The sequence below is a fragment of the Dipteris shenzhenensis genome, chromosome 22 (genome assembly GCF_047967505.1).
Source record: "Dipteris shenzhenensis isolate YYH24624 ecotype China chromosome 22, Dip_SZ_1.0, whole genome shotgun sequence".
Lineage (NCBI taxonomy): Eukaryota > Viridiplantae > Streptophyta > Polypodiopsida > Gleicheniales > Dipteridaceae > Dipteris > Dipteris shenzhenensis.
In genome coordinates this window covers 48,033,046-48,058,410 of record NC_141617.1, presented here as the reverse complement: position 1 = coordinate 48,058,410, position 25,365 = coordinate 48,033,046, and the positions used below count along the sequence as shown (strand labels likewise).

Here is a 25,365-nt window from a genome sequence, read left to right as displayed (position 1 = left end):
AAGGAGGCTGAAAGGCTGCTCATAGCCAACCAAAACAGAGTAGAAGAGGAGATTAGTATGCTGAAAGGAGAGATTTGCAAAGACTGAAAGGAAATCTGGCTGAAATTCTGGAAAGGAAATCTCCCTTAACCTCTCACAGACTGAGGTATCTGAAGCTAGCATGTAGGCACTCTCTATGTCTATTTTGAGTACCCAACAGTGTAAAAACCAGAGTTGCATGCTAGTGTATGGAACCTAGTGTCCATCTTCAAACTCACTGATGCTCAGACCTATACCGGATCTCGTTTGATGCAGGTAATGTAAGAGATGCTATTCTCAAGCTGTGTAATGGTTAGGCTAGGAACCATGAGGGTAAATCTAAATTTGTACGATTGGACTACAAAAAATCTAAATTTGTATGATTGGACTTATTCTAGTCTTACAAAGGTATATATAGGAATCATGAGGGTATCGAGACATGGACTATCATGAGGGTATCTAGCAAATAGATCTAAGACACACACAGACTAGGTATTTGAAGGTAGCGTGCACACACTATGTACAATGTCCCTATTGTAGGGGCGATGAGCATGAGAGCAAGTACAAGAGTCGAGGGAGATGAACTGTCACGTCAACTAGATAATAGAAATGAAAGTACAAAGTATTTGAAGGTAGACCCTAGGACTAAGTGTCCTAGGTGTCACATAGGACTAACTCTCCACCACTATGAACATGTAAGCAAACCTTGTGGCTGGAGGTTTCAATAGCTCAAGGTCACTGTAAGCCCGATAGATGCTGAGGACTTTGGGTCTCTTCGTGACAAACTTCACGATACTGTGGGCTGTGGAGAAGATGGCATCAATCCAAGGTATCTTCCCTAGGTCCTTGATCAAAAGATCAAGGCAATGTGAGGCACAGGGTGTCCACACAATCTTAGGGAACTCATCTTCTAACATGGCACCCATTGACACACAATTGCTGCCATTATCTGTCACCACCTGCACCACATGCTCAACACCTATCTCCATAATGGCTGCCCGTAAATGCTCCCAAATATACAACCCTGTAATCACTGTACCTGCAGTGGAAGCGTCTATGGCTCTCAAGAACATGGCTCCCTTGCAAAAAGACACTAAAATATTGTACACATTCCTCCTGCGTGCATCTGACCATCCATCGCATAAGAGTGTGCATCCATATTTTTTCCAAGTCTCTTTCAAGGGCTTCATTTGGTCTTCCACATGCCCACTTTGCGACTTGCAGGAGATCGAGTCGGAGGAGCACTTTGCTTTCAGATGTCCTATCTATTATGCCATTCGAGGCCGGCACCACTGCCTCTTCCGCGATGGATTTGGCCCCCTCCCACACATGCTGTAGTTCCCGGATCAGCGATGCCTAGCCGCTTTCTTACATGAGATGACTCACCACCGAGATACCTCTCTCCGAGCATGGCGACACGTGCAGCACACACAGCGTGAGGACACCTAGCGGCCCATCACTGATTTCTTCCAGTCATAGGATACCTCTCCTCAATCTAGCCGACGACGCGGACGTGAGCGAGAGCTAGAGCTAGAGCCACGATAGCTGCGCCAGCGGACAGACTCACACATCCGGGTCCATGACATCTCGTCTCTGCTCTCTGCCCGCCCCACCGGGTTTACCGTTGCCCTCATCCACAGGGCCACCCGCCGCCCCCGACGATCGAGCTCGACTAGGCCGCGTGACGTCAGAGGCCAATCATCTATCGCATGGTTTTTCCCGGCCTCCCATTTGACGGCCCCTCTATGATTGGTCTTTGACGATCACCACCTGCACATATATATTGTATCTCTCCCCTCTGTCCCATTTTTGGTGCTCCCCCCTTCTTTTTTGTATCATTTGGAGGTAGACACATATTTTTTTGTATCAGGACTAGACACACCGTCCTTCATAACCTCTTTTTTTGTAGAAACGTTTGGCTGGCCCGTTTTGAGACCGCCACCGTTATGCTCATTGTATCAGTTATCTTTAGTCTCATAGACCTTCACGGTCTCCTGAAGACTTTAATAAACTTTCTTTCTTTCTTTCTCATGGCCTTTCTCCATCGTGTAGTCTTCGCCACATGAAAGGGTATTGCACACTGTATGAAGAGCTTTGTGAGCTCACTAGTGGCCTCCTTCACTGCTTGCTTTGCAAGCGTGCTTGAATGCTGGACCTTTGCAGTGATCCTCTTTTTCCCGCACTAGCATCCACACTAATTGATCCATGTGGCAAGGGTGTTCTTGTAGCACTAGGACCCGCGCTCGATGTAGTTGATGCCCCTCTACTTCTCTTTGCTTCTCCAATGTGCTGGCATAATCCAATGGCTTAGTGTCAGCAGCCTCTTCTTCATCTTGCAGCCCTTGCCCTCCACTTTTTGCAGCCAAGGCTGCCATACGCACACGCTTCCATTCTGTTAGGCCACCTTTCACTGGAGTAGGCACGAACTCACAAGGTTCTACATCCTTGCTGGGAACACCTGCTAGATGGTCTTTCACTCGTGTGACAGACCCCGTTTTGCTTATGCCGCAATAGTTGCATCTCCACTTCTTGGAGCCACCGCCTCCTTTATAACTATCCAGGAGGGAGACATGGACCCAATAAGCATCTCTCGGCATTGCGGAGGATGGAGAGGTGAGAAGGAGGATGGAGAGGTCACAAGTGAGAAAGGATGGAGAGGTAGAAGGAGGATGGAGAGCTCAGAGGTAAAAGAGGATGGAGAGGTGGAAGGAGCCTAGAGGATCAGAGGTAGAAGTGAAGGAGGATGGAGAGGTTACATGTAAGATTAAAGAGAGGATGGTGGAGAGAAGAAGGATGGAGGGATGGAGTGTGAGAATGGGAGAGAGAGCAAAGGTGAGAACTTGAGTAGGAGAGTGTGAGAGCTGAAAAACGTAGTTGCTATTAGATGAGTGTGTTACAACTGAATGGAGTGATGGGTTTTGTCTAAGTTACAAAACCTTATCACTTTACTAACCATATTTAGTGAACCAAGTGTGGTTAGGGGGAAAAACCTCTAAGTGAGGGAAAAGTGCCCCTAACCTACTTATTACATTACATTGGTCACTGCTAAATTATAGCAATAATTCTAACACCCCCCCTGCAGTGCCAATGTCATGTACAAGGAAATGATCAATCACCAAAAGGAGATAAGTTCAGGGCACTGTGAAATGACTCAAACTTTTCATGTGGAAGTGCTTTGGTGAAAATGTTTGTAACATTGTCATGTGTTGACACATAGATCATGCTGATCTCTCCTGCATGCAACTTCTCTCTGACGTAGTGATAGTGAACCTCAATGTGCTTCGTGCGAGCATGAAACACAGGATTCTTTGCCACTGTAATAGCACTCTGACTATCTGTGAGAATTGGAGAAGGACCCTCCAATGAAAGATGAAGATCAGCAAATAAACGACGCAGCCAAACACATTCAACTGTCGCTGTGAAAGCTGCCCTGTACTCAGCTTCACATGAAGAGGTAGCCATTGTAGATTGTTTCTTGCTCAACCAAGAAATACAAGCTTTGCCCAAAAAGAAACAATTGCCACTTGTGGACTGCCTAGTGTCATAATCTCCAGCCCAATCTGAGTCACTGTAGGCATGCATCTGCAAGTCACCCCCCCTGGGGAACATCAAGCCAAAAGACTTGGTACCTTGCAAATAACGGAAGATGCGTTTTACAGCCTGCCAATGCATAGTCTTTGGGCTGTGCATATATCTGCTCACCTGAGAAACTGCAAACTGAATATCAGGCGTGACTGTAGAGTGTGACATCAAATGATTCACGTGCTTCATGCATTGTAAGCTTCAGCCCTGGCTCCATGGGAGTAGCTATGGGCTTACAATCCTGCATGTTGAATCTGTCCAAGAGTTTTTGCACATACTTGGATTGAGACATACCGATGCCACTTTGCTCTTGAGTGAACTGGATCCCCAAATAAAAGTGTAGCAGCCCCAAATCTGACATGTCAAAAGTGGTCTGCAATTCAGCTTTAAAATCTGCAATATTATCTTTATTTGACCATGTGAGCAGTAAGTCATCTACATAAAGAATGATGACTAAAATATCCCCCCCATCCTTCTTGATGTAGAGGGTGCTTTCAGTTGGACTGTTGTGCAGCCCCTTGCTAGTCAGAAAGGCATGAATCTTTGCATACCATGCACGTGGGGCCTGTTTCAGCCCATACAAAGCTTTATTCAGCTTGCATACCTGAAGTGCTTTACCTGCAATTTCAAAGCCTGGAGGTTGTTTGACATAAACCTCTTCCAACAAGTCTCCATTAAGGAAGGCTGTTTTTATGTCCAACTGATGAACATTCCACTGAAAATTGGCAGCCATTGCTATGACTGACCGCATGGTTGTCATTCTGGATGTAGGAGCAAAAGTCTCCTCATAGTCTATGCCCTTTTTCTGCATATCCTTTTGCGACCAGCCTTGCCTTGTACTTGTCAATGGTGCCATCTGGCTTTCTTTTAACTTTGAAAACCCACCGTGTACCTATGGCATGTTTACTTGGTGGCAAATCGACAACTTCCCATGTCTGATTTTTCTTAATGGATTGCAACTCATCGTGCATGGCATTCATCCAATGCACATTATCCTGTGCCTCTTCAAATGTTTCAGGTTCCTCTTCATTAAGAAGAGTACCTGCATAAGCTGATTCAACTGAAAGAGCACCTCCCCCATGCCTTACTGTACTCCGAGTTCTGCCAGGTAATGGAGCATCAATTTTACTCTCCCTGAGAGTCTGTAACAGCCAATTTGGGACTGTTTTTGCTGCATGTATATCTGCAATTTCTTGCTGAACAACCTCTTCCATGGCTTGTGGAGGTGGTATGACATCTTGTGGCTGAATCGGAGCATGTGGAGGTATCTGAAAATTCTGATTTTCATCATATATATCAGCAGGGGAACCCAAGGCAATGGGTAGTAACCCCTCAAAGACATCACCGGAAGAAGAAGGCATATCAAATTCAGCTTGAGTGTGAGCTGAATTTTCTGAAAATATTTCATCTCTACTGACAATGATGTTGCGTGTGACAGGATTGTAGAGACGGTACCCCTTGCTTTCTGCACTGTACCCAACAAAAATGCATTTGATTGCCTTATCAGACAATTTATGCCGGAACTCAACAGGCACATGAGCATATGCAAGGCATCCAAAGACACGGAAATGATCCACAGAAGGTTTTCTCCCTTGCCAAACTTCATAGGGAGTCTTGGTCTTCAAAGCTTTTGTGGGTGCCCGATTTAAAACATAATTGGCACACATGAGACCTTCAAGCCAAAATTTGTGAGGCAATTTTTTGCTTTTCAGCATACATCTGTCCATCTCCATAAGAGTACGATTTTTTCTCTCAGCTTTCCCATTTTGCTGAGGAGTTAGCCTCACTGTAAGCTGATGTACAATGCCCTTGTCTTTCAGAAAAGCATCAAAATCTACAGACAAGTACTCCCCTCCTCTATCAGAGCGTAATGTCTGTATCTTGAGTCCGGATTCATTCTCAACCATGGCTGCAAAGTGTTTGAAGACCATAAACACTTCTGATTTGCGTTTCAGCCCATAAACCCAAGTGTAGTTGGAGTAGTCATCTATAAAAGTGACAAAGTAAAGATGACCACCCAATGATGGAGTCCTCATGGGACCACAGACATCACTATGTATAAGCTGTATTTTTCGAACAGCTTTAACTGATCCATCCTTCTTAAAAGGAGATCTGTGCATTTTACCAAGAATGCACCCTTCACAAGAATGTGGAGGAGGTGTTTCAAGAGGAGGCAATGCATCAACCATGGCATGTTTTTGAAGCGTCATCAAGCTGCCATAATGCATGTGTCCATATCTTGCGTGCCATAACTCCGCATTCTGCATAGCAGCAGTAGGAGTGGAAACTGTAAGAGCATGTGCTGGTCTTTTCTCATACATGTCAAGCTGAAAAAGACCACGCAACAGAGTGCCAGACAATCTCAAGGCATAGTCATGCTCTCTATCACGGACTGCACACTTGTCATCTTCAAAAATGACCTGAAATCCAGCTTTGTTAAGAGTGGACACTGAAAGTAGATTTTTTGTGATACTAGGCACATACAAGACATTAGAAATTCTGAATGTTGAGCCATCAATGGCTGTAAGTTCAACTTCTCCTGTACCACGGACTGAATAGGAGGAGTTGTTGGCACATGTGACCTTTTTACCAACAGGTGGTGGATGCAGAGATGTGAAGAGACACTTCCTGGAAGTGATATGCTTTGAGGCACCGCTGTCAAAATACCATGTATTATGTGTCTCATTGACAGTGAAAGCTGATGCGTCCTTGGAAGAATCATCACTGCATGTCAGAAAAGCATAAGTGTCATCATTACAAGTGGCTGTACTATCCTGAGCAGCCAACTGAGAGTCTGAAATGCAAGACAAGAAGGCATAGTCGTGCTCCACAAAGTTGGCTGTAGCTTGCTCATTGTCAGATGCATGAGGAGCTGAATCTGAGACAGCCATACCGGAGCTGTTTTTCTTTTCTTTTGCAAGCCTTTTCTTGCATTCTCCAATGTAGTGACCTGGCTTTTTGCAGTAATGACATATTCCCTTCTTCTTGGGCTTACCTGCATCACCCTAAGCCTTTTGAGAAGGCTGTCCTGAACCACTGGAAGGCTGATTTGCTGAAGTCTTTGCCTGTCCCTTTACTTTAGGCTTGAATTTTGAGAGCATGGCATGTTCACCTGCTCGTGAAGCCATGTTTTTCCTGGTGTGCTCTTCCTGCAGCAGAAGTCCTATCAACTCGTGAAAAGTGAGAGGATTTGCACCCCCCCTCAACGACAAATTCAGCGAGGTATGAAAGCTGAGATAAGACTCAGGAAGAGAATTCAGAGTAGTGGTAATCATCTCTGAATCAGGAATGATCTCATCAATGTTGAGCAACTGCTCTCGTAAATCCTGTAGCTTTGTGAGGTGCACTGACATGGAGTCACCCTCTTCCATATGTGTATGAGACAATTCTCTTTTCAAAAAAGACACCGTGGCATCATTCCGAGCTGAATACATGCTCTCCAAAATATCCCATGCTGCCTTTGAGGTCTTACACGACCGGATATGTGGAATGATGAATCTTTTCACTGAAAGAGAAATTCACGACAAAGCTAAAGCATCACGTGAATCCCATCTCTTCTGCTCTGGAGTGGTAGGTATAACTGCATCAATAACTTGTGCTGCAGCTGTACCCTGTGCACGACCTCTGCCTCCTCCTTGTTGGGGAGGGGTATTAGGTGCCACATTTGCTGGCTGGAACTCATCCCCACTTACATAGTCCCACAAATTACGAGAAATCAGAATATTGCGTACCATAAAACTCCAGAGGGAGTAGTTGGTACCATCCAGCTTATCCTCTTGTGAGAGACCACTGAAACTGAAATCATTCTGATTTTGCTGGGCCATGTCTGAGAAAGAAAATACAGCAAATGCAAATCTGAATTCCCTTGCTGGGAATGGAGTGCACAAATCCCAAAAAAACACAGCCAAACACTGGCTAAAAATGCAACTGAAATCTCTGTAATGTCTCTGTCAGAAATCTGCCAGAGCATCCAATCTCTCCCAAAACCTGCCAAAAGCGCTTCAAAGCACTCACAGAAAGGCAGTGTGAATTGAAACCTGCAAAATTGCTCTCCCAACACAAAAGCCCCAATTTGTGGCTTGAAATTGCAACCAAAAAAGAGGCAAATTTACCAAAAGCCCCAAATCTGCAATTTCTGAACAAAAGCCCGAAATTCGGAGTTGAAATTGAGCCAAATTTCACCCAAATAGTTAATCTCCTGCAAAAGCCGCAATTTCTTGGCCAATCTTTGCAATTTGCTTGCAATGTGTGCCAAAATTTTTACAAAAGCTCCAAAACCTTGATAAATTTGCAATCTGCCTGCAATACTTGTCCAATCCACAAAATGCAAAGTGCAAACTACACCTGCAAAGTGGCCCTTGCAAAGAATCCTCTGCTGAAGAAGGCTCTACAATGAAAACGACTGATGCACGAAGCAAGAAGGCCCTGCTGGTAGGGTGACTGCACGACAGAAGTACGGATGACCGTACTGTATGGACGAGCTGTGTGCTGCAGGCTGTACGAAAAAACAGTACGGAATGTACGGTCAAGCTGTACGCTGAAGGTACGGAATGTACGAAGACTGTACAGAATAGTCCGTACGTCTTGTACGGAAGGCATCCACGGACGAAGAGCTGGTACAGACAGGTACGGTGCAGGTACAGTACAGGCTAGTACGGAATCAGTCGACGCAGGTTGTATGGCGATGCAGAAGGTACAGTACGGGCGGGAGCTAAGACTTTGTACGGCGTATGGCGCTGCTGTCAGTTGTACGGCGTACGGCAGTATGGCACTGGTGTAGTATGGACGGGAGCTGCGGAAGTAGCTGTACGGAGCAGGCACAAAAATATATGGACTCTTGACGAAGGTTGTACGGAAGCAATCCGTACAATGTACGGACTGTACGGACAAGGAGCAGGCTGAAGCTTTCGGGCAAGGAGCAGGGAGCATGGTCAACCTGCTCTGATACCAAATGTGAGAATGGGAGAGAGAGCAAAGGTGAGAACAAGAGCAGGAGAGTGTGAGAGCTGAAAAACGTAGTTGCTATCAGATGAGTGTGTTACAACTGAATGGAGTGATGGGTTTTGTCTAAGTGACAAAACCTTATCACTTCACTAACCATAGTTAGTGAACTAACTGTGGTTAGGGGGAAAAACCTCTAAGTGAGGGAAAAGTGCCCCTAACCTACTTATTACATCACATTGGTCACTGCTAAATTATAGCAATAATTCTAACATGGAGAGCAGGCTGCCAAGCTGCAGCTTGCAGGATGGAGAAGATGGAGAGAAGGATGAAGAGGATGGAGAGAGAAGGATGGAGGTTCGAGGAAAACGGGATGGAGAGTCCAAGAGCAAAGGATGGAGGGATGGAGAGAGTTTAGAGAAGGTGGAGAGAGCAGCAAGGATGCACAGTAGGAGTGCAATGGGCGGGAGGTGGCATACTGCATACTGTAAGTCAGGTCTGGTGTGACATAAGTAAATGAGACATCCAACAGCTTGCTGGTAAAGAGTGACATCACATGGTGGACTCCCATCAAGAGCTGAAAATTTGAAGCCAGGGTCCACTGGAGTAGAGATTGGCTTGCAATCCTCAAACTGAAACGATCGAGGAGTTGTCCAATATACTTGGACTGTGACATCATGATCCTCCCTCAACATGAGCAAACTGAATGCCCAAATAATAGTGTAGCCGTCCCATGTCTGACATTTCAAAAGCTTGCTGCAAATCACCCTTGAAAGTTGCAATATGCTGAGTATCCGGACCCGTGATTAGCATATCATCCACATATAAAATCAGCACTAAAAAATCAGATCCACTCCTACAGACATAAAGAGTGGGCTCTGTGGGGCTATTCTGAAAACCAAGGGATAGTTGGGTGCCTGCTTCAAACCATAAAGGGCTTTTCTAAGCCGGCATACCTTGTTTTCAGAATTAACAACCTCAAAGCCAGGAGGTTGTGTCAAATAAACTTCTTCTTGCAGATCCCCATGAAGAAAGGCAGTCTTGATGTCAAGCTAGTGCACTTGCCAATGGTGATGGGCTGCAATGGCAATGACACATCTAATAGTAGTAATCCTGGATGTGGGAGCAAAGGTCTCCTCAAAGTCAATGCCTTGTTGTTGCCTTGTTGTTGGGCATACCCTTTTGCAACAAGACGGGCTTTGTGTCGATCTATGCTGCCATCAGATTTCCTTTTTAATTTGTAGACCCACTGGGTACCAATGGCATGCTTGCCGGGAGGGAGATCTACTAATTCCCATGTGTCATTTTTGGCACTGGATTGTAATTCAACTCTCATTGCATCCATCCACTCTTTGCTGTCAAAAGCATCTTTATGGCACAAAGGCTCTTCATTGCAAGCTGTAGCAAGGAGTGCAAACTCAAGAAAGTGACCATGCATTTGTCTATTCCCTGATCTTGTCCAGGGAGCAAGAGGTTGATCTTGTTTGTTGTCCCTCAATGTATCAAGAAGCCATCTGGGAACTTGCCTTTTCTGTCTATTGACAGCTCTTTCTTCAATCAGTGCATCATGAATAGTGGGATCATTTTGTGCTGGAAGAGAAACCTGCAAATCAGCATGGGGTACTGGCTGATCATTGCTTGTTGGAGGGCCTGCAGGAGGTTCATGTTGCTGGTCAAAGTCCCCCTCTGAGGAAGGCAGAGGTAACCAAGAGTCAAAGGCATCAAACATGTCAACTTCTGGCTTAGCTTTGCAATCCACAAGAGGAGAAGCCGAATGTTCAGCAAAGATTACATCTCTACTGACAATAATCTTCCTCGTATTTGGTTGGTATAACCGATACCCTGTGCTCTTCTGGCTGTAAACAATAAATATGCATTTGATTGCCTTGTCATCAAGCTTATGTCTCAGCTGAGATGGTACATGAACATATATGCAAGAGACCCAACAATTGTCATGTGTGAAAGTGAAGGCTTCTTGCCTTTCCATGCTTCATAAGGTGTAACAGTCCTCAATGCCCTTGTAGGTGATCTATTCAGCATATAGTTGGCACACATCATTGCATCAAGCCAAAATTTATTGGGCAAGGACTTGGCCTTAAGCATGCATCTAGCCATCTCCATAGTGGACCTGTTCTTCCTTTTAGGAACATGATTATGCTGAGGAGTGTAAGGAGTAGTGCATGAGTGAACAATGCCCCGCGAAAACAAAAATGCATCAAACTCTTTTGACATATACTCTCGCCCCCTATCTGTGTTGAGGGTGACAAGCTTGCATCCTGATTCATTCTCAACCATGTTCAGCCACCTCTGAAAGCATGAGAACACTTCAGATTTGGCTTTTAAAGCATATGCCCAGCAATATCTTGTGAAGTCATCAATGAGAGTCATGAAATATATGTACCCACCAATGGCATTTGTCCTCATTGGGCCACAGACATCACTGTGCACTAGCTGCAATTTCCTTTGTGAGAGTTTTGGACAATTCTTTTGAAAAGGAAACCGATTCATCTTACCCAAAAGACAACCCTCACACACATGTTTGGAAACTGTGTGAATTTGAGGTACATCATTTGCCATGTCCTCTGAATGTAACTTGGCAAGAGCTCTATAATTGAGATGACCCATTCTCTCATGCCAAAGATGAGTTTCAGCAAGCTGTGAATCTGAAATAGGAAATGCTTCAATAGAGAGTGCAGCTGAGTGATCATCAAGGTCATAAAGCCCCATTTTCACAGTGCCAGTGAGAACTATGGCATCGTCATCACGAAGATCATGTACTTGGCATCTGTATGCATCAAAAATCACTCTGAAACTTGAAGTGGCAATTACTGAAATTGAAATCAAGTTGACTTCAATTCCAGGCACAAAAATAACATTAGTCAGAGTGACAGGATGGCTTGAAATGGATGTGAGCTGCACATAATTCCTTTTACAGCATAGGAGGCATTATTAGTGCATGTGACAGCTCCCCCACGAGGTGCATTAGCAAAGGAATGAAACATTTTTCTGCAAGATGTGATGTGCTTGGAAGCACCACTATCAAAATACCAAGACTGAGCATCATTAGCAGTAAAGAATGCATCAACTTGGAAGGGATCAAAGGAGCACTGGACAGCCCATGCCCAATCATCTTGGAGAGCATGTGCATGTGAGGCATCTGCTGGCTCGTGGGATTCAATTGCATGTGAGGCATTAACTGTCAATCCTGCTTTTTTTTCTTTGAAGCAATGCGCTTCCTGCATTCTGAAATTTCATGCCCAGGCTTGTGACAATAGTTGCATCTTTTCTTCTTTGACTTATTTGCTGTATTTTTAGATGCATTGGAGGAATTGCCATTGTTAGGCGCATATTTAGGCTTGCCCATAGGCTTGGAAGCTTTGCTTCTTCATGTCTGCTGTGAAGCAAATGCATGATCAGGAGTAATAGCTTGTCTATTAGCACGACTTTGCTCTTTCTGCAAAAGCAAAGTGACTAGCTGATCAAAAGAGTAGTGGTCTGGATTACCCATGGCTACTAATCGAAGGGTTGTAACAAACCGTTGATATGTTTCTGGCAGTCCATTCAATGTGGTATTGACAAGCTGAGAATTTGGCACCACCTCATCAATATTGGCAAGTTGTTCCATGAGGTCCTTGACCTTTGTCAGCTATGCATCCATAGAATCACCTCCATTCATATTGACTTCCTGCAATTGCCTTCTTAAATATGCAACACGTGTCTCATTGCAAATCTGATAAAGAGAAGCCAATTTGTCCGAAGCATCCTTTGCTCTCCTGCAAGACCGGATTTGTGGAATAATGATTCTCTTGCATGATAAAGCAGTACAGGAATGTGCATTTGCATCTCTTGCATCCCATCTTGATTGTTCCTGGGTTGGAGGAGCAGCAGCAGGGGTGCTAGAGGATAAGGCATCAGGAGGAGTACCCTCTGCAGAGGGACCAGCAGTAGGGGCAGCCACTGTAGCATTGGCTGGCCTTAGATCAATCCCAGAAACAATGTTTCAAAAATGCCTTGCAACAAGAATATGTTTCATGAGATAAGACCACATCGAATAGTTAGTGCCATCCAACTTATCATCTTCACGAAGAATGCCAAATAGATCATGATTGTTGCCATCCATTGCAAATGGGTTACCTTGAAAAGAAGAGACCTGAAAACACAAAAGCCTCAAGGCTATCACTTCAAAGAGCTGGCTGTCCAAAAATGACAGCAAATGTCTGTAAGTAAATGTTATGCAAATTTCCAGCCCAAATCAAAAGGCAAATGCAAATTTGACTCGAATGTGATTGTGTCAGGCAATGTTTACTGGCAAAAACAGCAAATCTGGCAAAAGCCCCAAATTTAATGAGGGCAAATAGGCCAAAAAGAGGGCAAATACAGAAAAGCCCCAAATTTTGCTGAGATTTTTGCAAATGTGACCCAATGTATTGCAATTTGACCCAATGTCCTGCAAATGTGACTCAATGTCTTGCAATCTGACCCAATGTACTGCAATCTAAACAAGAAATCGCAGACCAAATCTCAAAACTCCAATGTTCTTGCAAGAAATTGCAACCAAAGGAGGTGAAAAGAACTTAAAGCCCCAAATTTGCCAATGTCCCGCAAAAGCCCCAACACTGCAAATATTTGTAGATGACTGCAGTGAGACCTAGAAAAGGTATAGCAAGCAAGAACCAAGAACTTGGTTTACAGCCAATGCCAAAACAAGTGCGGAACCTGTAGATAGATTCGCACGTGCGAAATTTTACGGAACACCCCGAGAAAGTACAAGCTGTACGGTCAGCACTGCAGGTATACCTATACGGAAGATCGTACAGAGAGCATGTATCTTGTACGGAATCTGTACGGTGCAGGTGACCAGTATGGAATGTGTACGGAAGACCTGTATGTATGTACGTACAATTGTACGAAGTATGTATACGGAACAACTGTTGTGCAAGTACAGTTGTACAATGCAGGTACGGCATAGGTACTGTTGTACGGCGTAGGTACATTGTAGTTACGATTGTACGAGGCATGTACTTTTGTACGGCGCAGGTACACAGCTGTACGGCAGGGCGTGCTATTTGCACGTTGTTTGTACGGACATCCATACAATCGTACGGATTGTACGGATGGAGGCGCAGGTAGATCTGAGAGCAGAGAGCAATGCAGGTCCGAGGACGAGGGAACAGGTCCAGTAGTGCTCTGATACCACTGTAGGGGCGATGAGCATGAGAGCAAGTACAAGAGTCGAGGGAGATGAACCGTCACGCCAACTAGATAATAGAAATGAAAGCACAAGGTACTTGAAGGTAGACCCTAGGACTGAGTGTCCTAGGTGTGAGGACTAAATGTCCTATGTGGCATAAAAGGCACTAAAACACTAAAGTGCCTATAACTATGCCTACAAGGCACATACCAGGGCCCATAGGCCATCACTAGAACCGGGAGAAGATGGCCTACACCTATTGAGGACTTTTAATAGGCTATGGATTGAGTCAGGACCCCAATGTGAGAGAAGAGGCTTTGCTTGCTGTAAGTTTTACTATTATTCCTGCAATGGCTTTGAATCCTTTGTCCAACTTCATCAAATAATTATATATCCCAACCTCATCTGGAGATGATGAGATCTCCAGCAAAACTTCACTTCCTCCTCTTAGGACGAGGGATTCTCAAAGCATGCACGTAGAGTGTGGAGACCTAGACCCATAAACGAGATGGACTAGAGCGCTAACTATCAAATAGATGACCATATCTCCTCTTGTCTGCGGAATGGCCTCACATGGCTTCACACATGGGAGGCTGGATGAAGGTATCTGGGAAAGGTTCCTACTGCTAGGTGCTTGAGAGAGAGAGAAAAAGTCATCTTTTCCTATCACAAATTCAAACACTAAGTTGTTGGAAAGTAGAGGTCAACCCCCCAGCTGTGAGCCCCCATGTGAGGAGGGAAAGGGGAACTGAGACCTTAGCAGGAACTGAAAGAAGCTGCGAAGCAGCAACAGATCCTTCATTTCACATGGGCTGCCGTGGTCAGTGCTTAAAGGTGGCAATATGGAGGGCCTATTTGTAGGCAGAAAAGGACAGCCAGTTGGCTCTGGTGGGACCTGATGCAGGTTGACTTGAGGTCGGCAGAGGCACATTGGCAGCAGACTCAGTCGGTTCTTCAAATAAGCGAGTTGGCCCCGTTTCTGGTCGGCTGCCCTACTTGCCCAGCTGACCAGTTTGGAGGTGGGACTTCCCTTATAAAAGGCCCCATGTGGGGTTCAGATTGTGGAGCATCCCTTATCCATATGGGGCACCACTTGGTGCACACCTACAGCCAGTAGGAGAGCACATGCGTGCAAGAGGAACCAGCCCAAGGTCACAGAAGTTCATTGAGGCACAGCCAACCTAAGGAGTGCCACAGAGCATCCAGGGCAGCACACTGCTGCATGGTGACAGGCCTTTGTGGGAGCTATCTGTAAGAGTTTTTTGGCTCAGTTTTGAGGAATACATCTTGAGATGTTTTTGTTGTCTATTGCTGTCCGTTACTCTAGGTATAAGTGCTTATGGTTTGTTTCGTGTGCACACATATTGTCTGAGGTTGAATCAGTGCTTCCCTTTGGTTCTGCAATGAAGGGGATAGGGGCTGAATTGGTGAAGGCCAGAGATGGTAGGAGAGGGGAGAAGAAAGAGGAGAGAGAGAGATAGGAGGGAAAGGGGTAGAGGGAGAGGAAGAGAGAGAGGGAGAGAGAGTGTAGGCAGCACGTAGGAGGAAGGAGGTGGGATTGATAGGATTAGATGTCACATCAAAAGGTGCTTCAATGAGTGGTGGATGGAGACTTATATAGTCCCTCCATATGTCCCACCTAAAATCCCCCTAAAGGGCCTCTAAATCAGCCCATTTTCCCCCTTCATTACAGCCATCCCTTCCCATAGAATTTCGCCCACAAAATTTTACATCTTGGCTGTCCAAACGGTCCAGCAAACAGCAACTACTAATCAGCCCTGAAGGAGATAGGGGTACTTCTAGACAATGCTTTCTGGCTGCCATGAATTTTCATCCTTAGGGAGACCTTGCCATTTGATAAGATACTCTACGTAGATCTTGTTTCTGAGCACATGGTCTTTGAAACCCATGATGCGCTCCGGGGCATAGAGGATGTGACCCTCCTCATCCATAGGGTTGTAGCTCAGGAAGAGCTTGGACATGTTGTCCTACATGCGGCTTCAGCAAGGACACATGGAAAACATTGCAAATCTTGGAGGTGCTAGGTAGCTCCAACTCATATAATACTTGTGAGCAAGCTTCGTATTGGTGTTACCTTTCAGTGAGGCATAACGGTTCTTATGGAGGCATAAATGCACATAATCCCCTTCTTCAATAGACAAAATTCTCATGTGTTCCTTCGCATACTTCTGCTTGGCTTGGGCATTCTGCATATTTTTCTTAGCCAATTGTAGAAGGGCATCTATTCTTTCCAAGTCACTCCTTGCTTGCTGATTTTTCATAGCTATGTCTGCCATTAAAGGCGGCACCCCAGCCTTGCATCCATACATTGCTTCAAAAGGGTTCATGCCAATGGAAAGGTGTTTGGTACTGTTGTAGCAAAATTCAGCCAAAGCCAGCCACTTATCCCAGGACTTCTGTGTATCATGACAAAAGTGCCCCAAGTATTCCTCCACCCATTTGTCCACCCTCTCTGATTGTCCATCCGTCTCTGGGTGGTAAGCAGTGCTAGGTGTGAGGAGAGTACCCATCGCCATGCAAAATTATGGCAAAAAGTGACCCATAAACTTTGCATCTTTGTCACTGACAATTTCTTGAGGAAGCCATGATGCTTAAAAACATGCTCAATAAATTGCCAAGCAACCTGTGATGCTGAATACCGGGTCTTAGTGGGTATGAAATGAGCTTGTTTTGTCATTCTGTCCACCACCACATAAATGTTATCCCATCGCTTCTCTGTAGAAGGCAACCGTGTGATGAAATCCATAGCGATTTGGAATAGGGAGAGGCTGTAAGAGACTTGCGGGTAGCTAGCTGTCCACCTTATTCCATTGGCAAGGCAAGCATTCAGTGACATATTTAACCACATCCCGCCACATGCCATTCTAGAGGAAACTCTATCCGATTCTTTCATATGTCTTAGTGATACCAGCATGTCCTAGTGCAAGAGAAGAGTGCATTTCCTGCAAAACCAGCCGTTTATACTTTGAATCTGGCACAAGATAAACTCTGTTGTTGCATTACAACAGCCCATTATGAAGCTTAAATTCAGCATGTCCTTGGTTTGAAGGCCCCTGTAACTCCAGAAATATGGGAGCTGCCTTTGAATCCTGCATATACTGTTCCTGAATCCCATGAATCCAATCTTGATAGATTGTGGAAACGGCAGACAGACTGCAAGCCCAGATTCTAGACAAAGCATCGGCAACCACATTTTCTTTTCCCTTCCTGTACTCTGTGTCAAAATTGTAAGACTGGACTGCAGCCAACCACCTCTTCTGCTTCATGGATAAATTGCGCTGCGTAAGGAAGTACTTGAGTGTCCTATGATCCGTCTTAACCTTAATCTGGCTACCGTACAGGTAGTGGTGTCCTTCCTTGAAAGCATGTAGTATGGCCAGCATTTCCTGATCATAAATATGATAGTCCGATTCCTCGGCTGTAAATTTTCTGCTCTCAAAAGCTATAATTCCGTGTTGCTGTCTCATAACAGCCCCCAGTCCTTCGCCACTTGCATGCATCTCTACAATGAAAGGGCGTGAAAAATCAGGGCACACTAATACATGTGCATTACTCAAGGCATGTTTGAGGTCCTCAAAACTGAGTTGTGCTTCTCTTGACCATTTGAAAGCATCCTTTTTCAACAGAGAAGGGCTGCCCTCTTGGCAAAATGTGTAATAAATCTCTTGTAGAAAGAAGCTAGACCCAAAAAGCCTCCGAGTTGGGTGGGATTTTGCGGTTGTGGCCAGTCCCTTATGCATTTTACCTTGGCTGGATTCAGCCGAATTCCATCCTTGCTCACAATATGGCCAAGATATTCAACCTCTTCTGCCATGAAGGTGCATTTGCTGGCTTTAGCATAAAGCTGATTCAATCTCAAGATTTCCAAGACTTGTTTGACATGTTTGATATGTTCCTGCTTGTCCTTGTTATAAATGAGGATGTCAAAAAAAAAAACCAGCACATACATGTAAAGAAGAGGCTGCAAAATCTTATTCATGAGTGTCTGAAAAGTAGCCGGTGCATTGGTCAATCCAAAAGGCATAAATCCGAACTCATATAAACCTCTTTCTGTGCGAAAGGCTGTCTTGTGCTCATCTCCTTCTCTCATTTTGATTTAATGATAGCCTGACCTCAAATCAATCTTAGTGAAAAATCGAGCACCCTTGGGTTCATCCAACAGGTCATCTATCCTAGGGATCAGAAATGTCCTGATAGTAGCCTTATTCAAGTCTCTGTAGTCAATGCACATGTGGTATGAACCGTCCTTCTTCTTCACCAGGAGCATTGGGGATGTAAAAGGAGAAGTGCTATGAGAGAAAATTCTTCTCAAGCAATTCTCACACCTGCGTGCCCACTTTTTCTCGTTCTACCTTTGAGTGGCGGTACGGAGCCTTATTAATTGGCTTGCTACCAGGCTCAAGCACTTTGGCATGATCAACATCTCTTCGTGGAGGCAACTGTGAAGGCATATCAGCAAAAATTCTGAGAGCAATTTCTGCATATCACAATCAACAAGGGAAATGCTACCCTCCTGAGAAGCTGACACATTCAGTGCATAGATGGCACACTCCCTCTTGAGTTCTTTGGCCAGCTGTTTCACTGAAATGACCTGCAATTTAGGGGTTGCAATACCATGCAATGTTATAGATCTTCCCCTGTGAACAAAGCTGAGTGACAAGGCATTTAAGTCCATGCTGATTTTGCCCAAGGATTTCAGCCAATCACAGCCCAGGACAACATCGATTGGGCCCATATCCAATTCCAAGAGATCCCCATCAAAATCATAGTCCTCAGAGAGCTTGATCCTTGCATCTTGGCAACAAAATTTAATGACCAAATGCTGTCCATTTGCCACCTCTACTCTCAGCCCATGGTCAATCTCATTAGCAATCAGTCCCACCTTCCCTAAGGTCTTAGAATCGATGAAACTATAATTGCTACCGTTGTCCACAAGCATGTGAACAGTCCTACCATAAGATACGTCCTGCACAAACAGGGAAAGCCTCCAGAAGTGTTGCAAATACTCTTGGACCGGTCTGCGACAAGGCATAGAATTCAGCGAAGTATTGATCCAAGACGAGTGGGGATACGAATGTAGGGACCATCAATTCTTTGAAACCCCTCTAGGTGCTTGGTCTCTGAGGCGAATCCCTCATGTATCGCCACCATGTGTGGGCATAGTCCTGCATATGCATACCTGCAAAAATGTTGCGCTCCTCTTCAGACTTGGGGTAGAAGTGGAAATAGTCTTTCAGCTTCATGAGCCACCCCTCCAACTCATTGGGAGTGCGAGTGTCCCCTTTAAACATATGCACACCCTTGGCTGCATACTGCTTATTGTACCCACTAGAATGTCGGGCATCCTCACACTTAAGGCTCACAGACTGAGGAAAGGGCATCTCATCCCACACTTCCTCAGGCAAGGCTCTGTAAGAGCATATCATCTGTGGTCACTTGGTGCCCATTTACAGCATTCTGCTGCGTAGTAACACCACCAACCTAATGCACGGGCTGTGTCTGACCACAGGTGTTCACTGACGAAGCCATACAAACATGCAGCCCTGGCTGATGAGTCTGCCTTCCGAAGGCATCCCTCTGAAAAGATGGTGGTAAAAGCCTAAGAAGAGGACTGACCTCTTTCCTAGCTGCCTGTAACCCAAAACCAGATTCAAGCACGCTCACAGGTGCAATACTGAATGAAGGCATACTTAAAGGTCGGCTCAGTATAGATGGCCCAACCTGCGTAGAAGCAGGAAACTGTGAGCCAAAAGGTGGCCCGGTATCTGTCAAGAAAGTGCTCTGCGGCACAAAAGAAGCATCACCCAAATCAATGTAAGCCCCATGCCGGGGTACATGGTCATAGGCACGGCGTGCATCAGCCATAAACCCTCTCCGTGGGCCTGAGAACTTATCATGGCTATCTGACTGATTCCCATGCTGGGGTGCGGGCTGCTTACCCTTATCTTGCATAGCAATGGCAGTTGTGATCGGCTGACCAATCATCTCGGCAAGAGCGCTATCCTGCATAGCCATGGCTGTGGTAAGTTGCTGGTTGAACTCCTGTCCTATCTGGCGGAAAGCACCCTGGACCACAGAGGAAAGGGCATCCAAAACCTGTGTCTGCGTTGCTTGCGCTTCTCGGGATGCAAGAGAGAGAGGTTGAGTGGTAGGAACCTCTGTACCACTAGTGGATGCAACCACTGTGGCAACCCAGGCACTTGCTCATACTGAGCAGCCTCATCACTGTCATGCAATATATTAGGAGGGGTAGGCTTCGGTGGCATGGTGACTGGCCTTGGAGGGAGGAGCTCGAATGTAGGCAAAGAGAAATGGACAGCAATTCCCTGCTATAATGAGCACCTTAGATAGTGTGTGGAACCATGAAAAGGTCGATGGAGAGGCTCGAAAGAAAGGTCGTCGAAGAAGCTTCGAAACGGGGCCCGAATGAGCCAAAATAGGGCTAACATCACTATGACCCAGATAAAGCTTGTGTGAGGTACCAACTTTTCCATCCTTGGGAAACGCAGCACGTTGCATCTTACCAAGCAAGCATGGTTCACAAACATGCTTTGAAGGCATATATATGCATTTTGGGAAGATCAACAACCATACCATCCTTATATAACTTCACCAAAGCTCCAAAGTTGAGCTGTCCAAACCTCTCATGCCACAAATGAGTATCTGCCATGGTAGAATTAAGAGCAAAGACATGTGCATCTAATGAGTTGAATAACTTCCTGCAGGAAGTGATGTGCTTGCTAGCACCACTATCAAATAGCCAGGCATCATGAACATTTGAAACTGCCATGCAAGCATCATGAACAGCATGATTATTTTGACATGTAATTAAGAAAGCCCAATGTGTTGGAATCGGAGTCCTAGTGTGTGTGGTCCTAGTGTGTGTGGTCCTAGAGTCCTAGGCCATGTCCTACAGTTGTGTGAGTGTGAAGAGTCTTGAGGCAACTTGTGCCACCTCATGTGGTAGGTGTGATTCCTCCCCTAGATTATAGAATCTAGATTCTCTTGTGTGTGACCTCATCTATGAGGTATCAGTGTGGGAAGATAAGGCTTGCCCAGCCTATAAATGAGGCCATGTACTTACTATGATTCAACCAACTATCAACATCAGCTATTGTGCCTCAGCTCTTGTCTCCAATCATGTGTCTCTCACCCTCTCCCCATTTTCAACAGTTGGTATCAGAGCCAACTTGAAGCGTCCTGCCCATCTTTCGCTGCCACACCTGCGCCACTCTTTTGCTGCCTCTACTTACGCTGCATGCACCACCAGATCTGAGTCGGCCTCCCTCGCAATCTGCTCACGCCTTGCGCTTGTGCCATTCTGCCCGCCATCCTGCGGAGCTTCTACTTGCTTGAGCCTGCTGAGTGCCCGTACGCACACGTAGCTAGACCTGCGACAGCTCCGGTCTTGTAACAAGGCGATGACTTGGTGGCATCTCGTATGTACCGGCGATCAGCGACTGACGACCCGAGGGCCGTGGCCATCGACTCGCACGTCAACGCAGCGGAAGCGTGGTGGGTCCATAAACCTCACGATCTTTTGTCCATGATTCGGCTCATTGATTCCTTGCTGCCTCCCTGTCTCTTGAGGATGCCTTGATGCAGTAGCAGCCCTGCTCTATCTCTATTCAGACCGACTTGAACCCTGCTCTATCTGTGTCAAAGCTCGCTATTCTGAAGATCTCCAATTGATTCCTCTTCACCAACATATGAAGATAATGCTGCAGCAATTCAGTCGTCATTTCGACTGACACAGGTCCTGTTCGTGACCAATTTCCTGCCCAAAACCCTAATTTTCGTCCCTTTACAATTTATGCTCAACTTCTCGAATTTTTAGGGTGTTTTCATGATGTGAGTGTTCCCAACCGTTGAACGAGAACTCTTCTGTCAGAAATTTAGAAAAGCCCCGATTTTTTGCAAACCCTAATTTTGCAGCAACCCTAACCCTAAAATTTAGGGCTTTTCTGTTCTATGTCTTACTTTGGCATAATTGAAGCTTCTACCATGTAAAATTTGGGCCTTTTTTGAAATATGAGTAAACATTGTAAGGGATTTAGACACTGGCTGTAATAACAGCTAAGACCTTCCCACCAATGGATAACATAAAAAACTCGTTCATCGAGAAATTCTCAGGGAGCAATTTCCCAACTTGGCAGACAAAATCTTCTTATGCAAGAAGGCATATGGAATATCACCAATGGCAAGGAGCCAAAACCCCAAGGTGATAATGCTAGAATCAGTTGGTGGGAGAACCAAAATGATAAAGCAATGGCTATCATTGGCCTAGCTTTAGCTGACAACCTTATCCACCATGTGGATTTTGATAAGACAACAAACGACGTTTGGGAAAAGTTAGAGAATTTGTTTGGAGGTAAGATCAATAATTTCAAAGTATTTCTCAAACAAAAACTCTTCAAGCTCAAGATGAAGGAAACTAAAACCCTCAATGAACACTTGAGCAATCTTGGGTCAATTCTCCAACAATTATCTGCCATCCGAGCCATTGTTGAAGATGATGATCAAGTTGCTGTACTTCTCTCTCATCTCATTGATGAGGACCGTAGGCTTACAGAGAAAGCAGAATCTTCCTTCGAATCCGGCAAAGCATTCTTTCTCAAGAGAAAGCCTAAGAAGAACGGAAAACCTCTTAAATGTAATTACTGTCAGAAACTTGGCCATCCAGAGGATCGTTGCTTCAAGAAAATGGCAAAGGTACAAGCCAAAGAACATGCCAATGTGGTTGCGGAGCAGAGTGAGGATGAAGACGATGAAGCTACACCTTCTAGACCTGAGGAACAAGCCTGCACTGCTGCTATTTCTGGTCTATCCCTCCATGGGGTGATAGATGAAGAGTGGGCTTTCTAGAGTCATGTGTGTTAGGTACTCTGCCTTGGGTAGTCCCCCTAAAATGATGTAATAATTTGTCATTTTTTGTGTGCCTTGTCCTATAAGAGGCTCCACTTATTTCCATGTACCCAGTTAGGAGACAGGGGGGTTGTTATGTCTTTCCTTTATCAGGCCTGGCCGAGTTCCAGGATGTTGGTGTACTCCCTAGACCTATGAGTTGGTCATGCATCCATGCTCAGATTTGAGTCTCTGATCACGTTGACACCTAAGCCATGAGAGTGCTTGGTTCAACCTCTGAATTATGCTCAGCTGTTAGCCTCTGAGATTGCCTGGGATGCACAGTCTGGATGATGTCATAGTTTCTCACCCTAGCTTCGAAGGGGGGTTTGTTGGAATCGGAGTCCTAGTGTGTGTGGTCCTAGAGTCCTAGGCCATGTCCTACAGTTGTGTGAGTGTGAAGAGTCTTGAGGCAACTTGTGCCACCTCATGTGGTAGGTGTGATTCCTCCCCTAGATTATAAGATCTAGATTCTCTTGTGTGTGACCTCATCTATGAGGTATCAGTTTGGGAAGATAAGGCTTGCCTAGCCTATAAATGAGGCCATGTACTTGCTATGATTCAACCAACTATCAACATCAGCTATTGTGCCTCAGCTCTTGTCTCCAATCATGTGTCTCTCACCCTCTCCCCTTTTTCAACACAATGCTGGTCTTGTGCAAAATTAGCGGACTCATGTAGATCTTTTGTACTAGAAGAATCAAATATTGCAAGACCAGACTCTTTCTTCTTCTTTTCAAATGCAATCCACTTCGTGCATTCATAAATATCATGACTAGGTTTCTTGCAATAGCTACATCTCTTCTTTTTGCTTTGGCATCATGACCATCTCACTGAATCTACTTTTGTGTAGGAGGCAAAGCACCTATAGCTGCAGGTGGTCTAGAAGTAGCATTAAAACCATCACGTGCTCTTGCATATGTTCATGTACCATCTCAGCTGAGACATAAGCTTGATGACAAGGCAATCAAATGCATATATATTGGTTACAGTTAGGAGAGCAGAGGGTATCGGTTATATCAACCAAATACTGGGAAGATTATTGTCAGTAGAGATGTGACCTTTGCTGAACATTCAGCTTCTCCTCTTGTGGACTGCAAAGCAAAGCCAGATGTTGACATGTTTGATGCCTTTGAATCTTGGTTACCTCTGCCATCATTAGAAGAGGATTTTGACCAGCAACATGAGCCTCTTGCAGGCCCTCCACCAAGCAATAATCAGCCACTACCTCATGCTGATTTGCAGGTTTCTCTTCCAGGAAAAAATGATCCCATTATTCATGATGCAGTCATTGAAGAAAGAGCTGTCAATAGACAGCAAAAACAAGTTCCCAGATGGCTTCTTGATACATTGAGGGACAGCAAACAAGATCAGCCTTTTGCTGCCCGGACAAGATCAGGGAATAGACAGCATGGTCACTTTCTTGAGTTTGCACTCCTTGCTACAGCTTGCAATGAAGCGCCTCTGTGCCATAAAGATGCTTTTAACAGCAAAGAGTGGATGGATGCAATGAGAGCTGAGTTACAATCTATTGCCAAAAATGACACATGGGAATTAGTAGATCTCCCTCCCGGCAAGCATGCCATTGGAACGCGGTGGGTCTACAAATTAAAAAGGAAATCTGATGGCAGCATAGATCGATACAAAGCCCGTCTTGTTGCAAAAGGGTATGCCCAACAACAAGGCATTGACTTTGAGGAGACATTTGCTCCCACATCCAGGATTACTACCATTAGATGTGTCATTGCCATTGCAGCCCATCATCATTGGCAAGTGCACCAACTTGACATCAGGATTGCTTTTCTTCATGGGGATGTGCAGAAAGAAGTCTATGTCACACAACCTCCTGGCTTTGAGGTTGTTAATTCTGAAAATAAGGTATGCCGGCTTAGAAAAGCCCTTTATGGTTTGAAGCAGGCACCCAGGGCATGGTATGCCAAAATTCATGCACACTTACTATCCCTTGGTTTTCAGAATAGTCCCACAGAACCCCTCTTTATGTCCGTGGGAGTGGATCTGATTTTTAAGTCCTGATTTTATATGTGGATGATATGCTCATCACGGGCCTAGATACTCAGCAAATTGCAGCTTTCAAGGCTGATTTGCAGCAGATTTTTGACATGTCAGACATGGGACAGCTCCATTATTATTTGGGTATTCAGTTTGCTCATGTTGAGGGGGGTATCATGATGTCTCAGTCCAAGTATATTGGACAGCTCCTTGATCGTTTTCAGTTTGAGGATTGCAAGCCAATCTCTACTCCAGTGGACGTTGGCTTCAAATTCTCAGCTCATGATGGGAGCCCACCATGTGATATCACTCTTTATCAGCAGGCTGTTGGATGCCTTATTTATTTATGTCACACCAGACCTGACTTGCAGTATGCAGTATCTCAGCTCAGCAGATTCATGCACATGCCCAGTTCACAGCATTGGCAGGCAGTGAAGAGAGTCTTCAGATATCTCAGAGGCACTCAGGATTTAGCCCTCTTCTATGGTGATCAGGGTTCACTTACGATGCATGCTTGCACGGATAGTGACTGGGCAGGATGTTCCGACACCAGAGTGTCACATACTGGCAATTGTTTTTTGCTTGGCAATTCATGTATCTCTTGGCTCAGCAAGAAGCAACCAATAGTTGCCACGTCTAGCTGTGAGGCTGAGTACAAGGCATCTTTCACTGCTATAGTAGAGTGTGTTTGGCTTTGA

The 25,365-nt window shown here is 45.2% G+C and overlaps 1 protein-coding gene across 7 annotated transcripts in view; it reads left to right on the top strand.

Moving 5' to 3' along the window:
- LOC147888209 (uncharacterized) overlaps positions 1 to 25,365 on the top strand; it is a 97,894-nt gene that overhangs the window by 38,547 nt on the left and 33,982 nt on the right. The gene's annotated exons all lie outside the window — the stretch shown is intronic.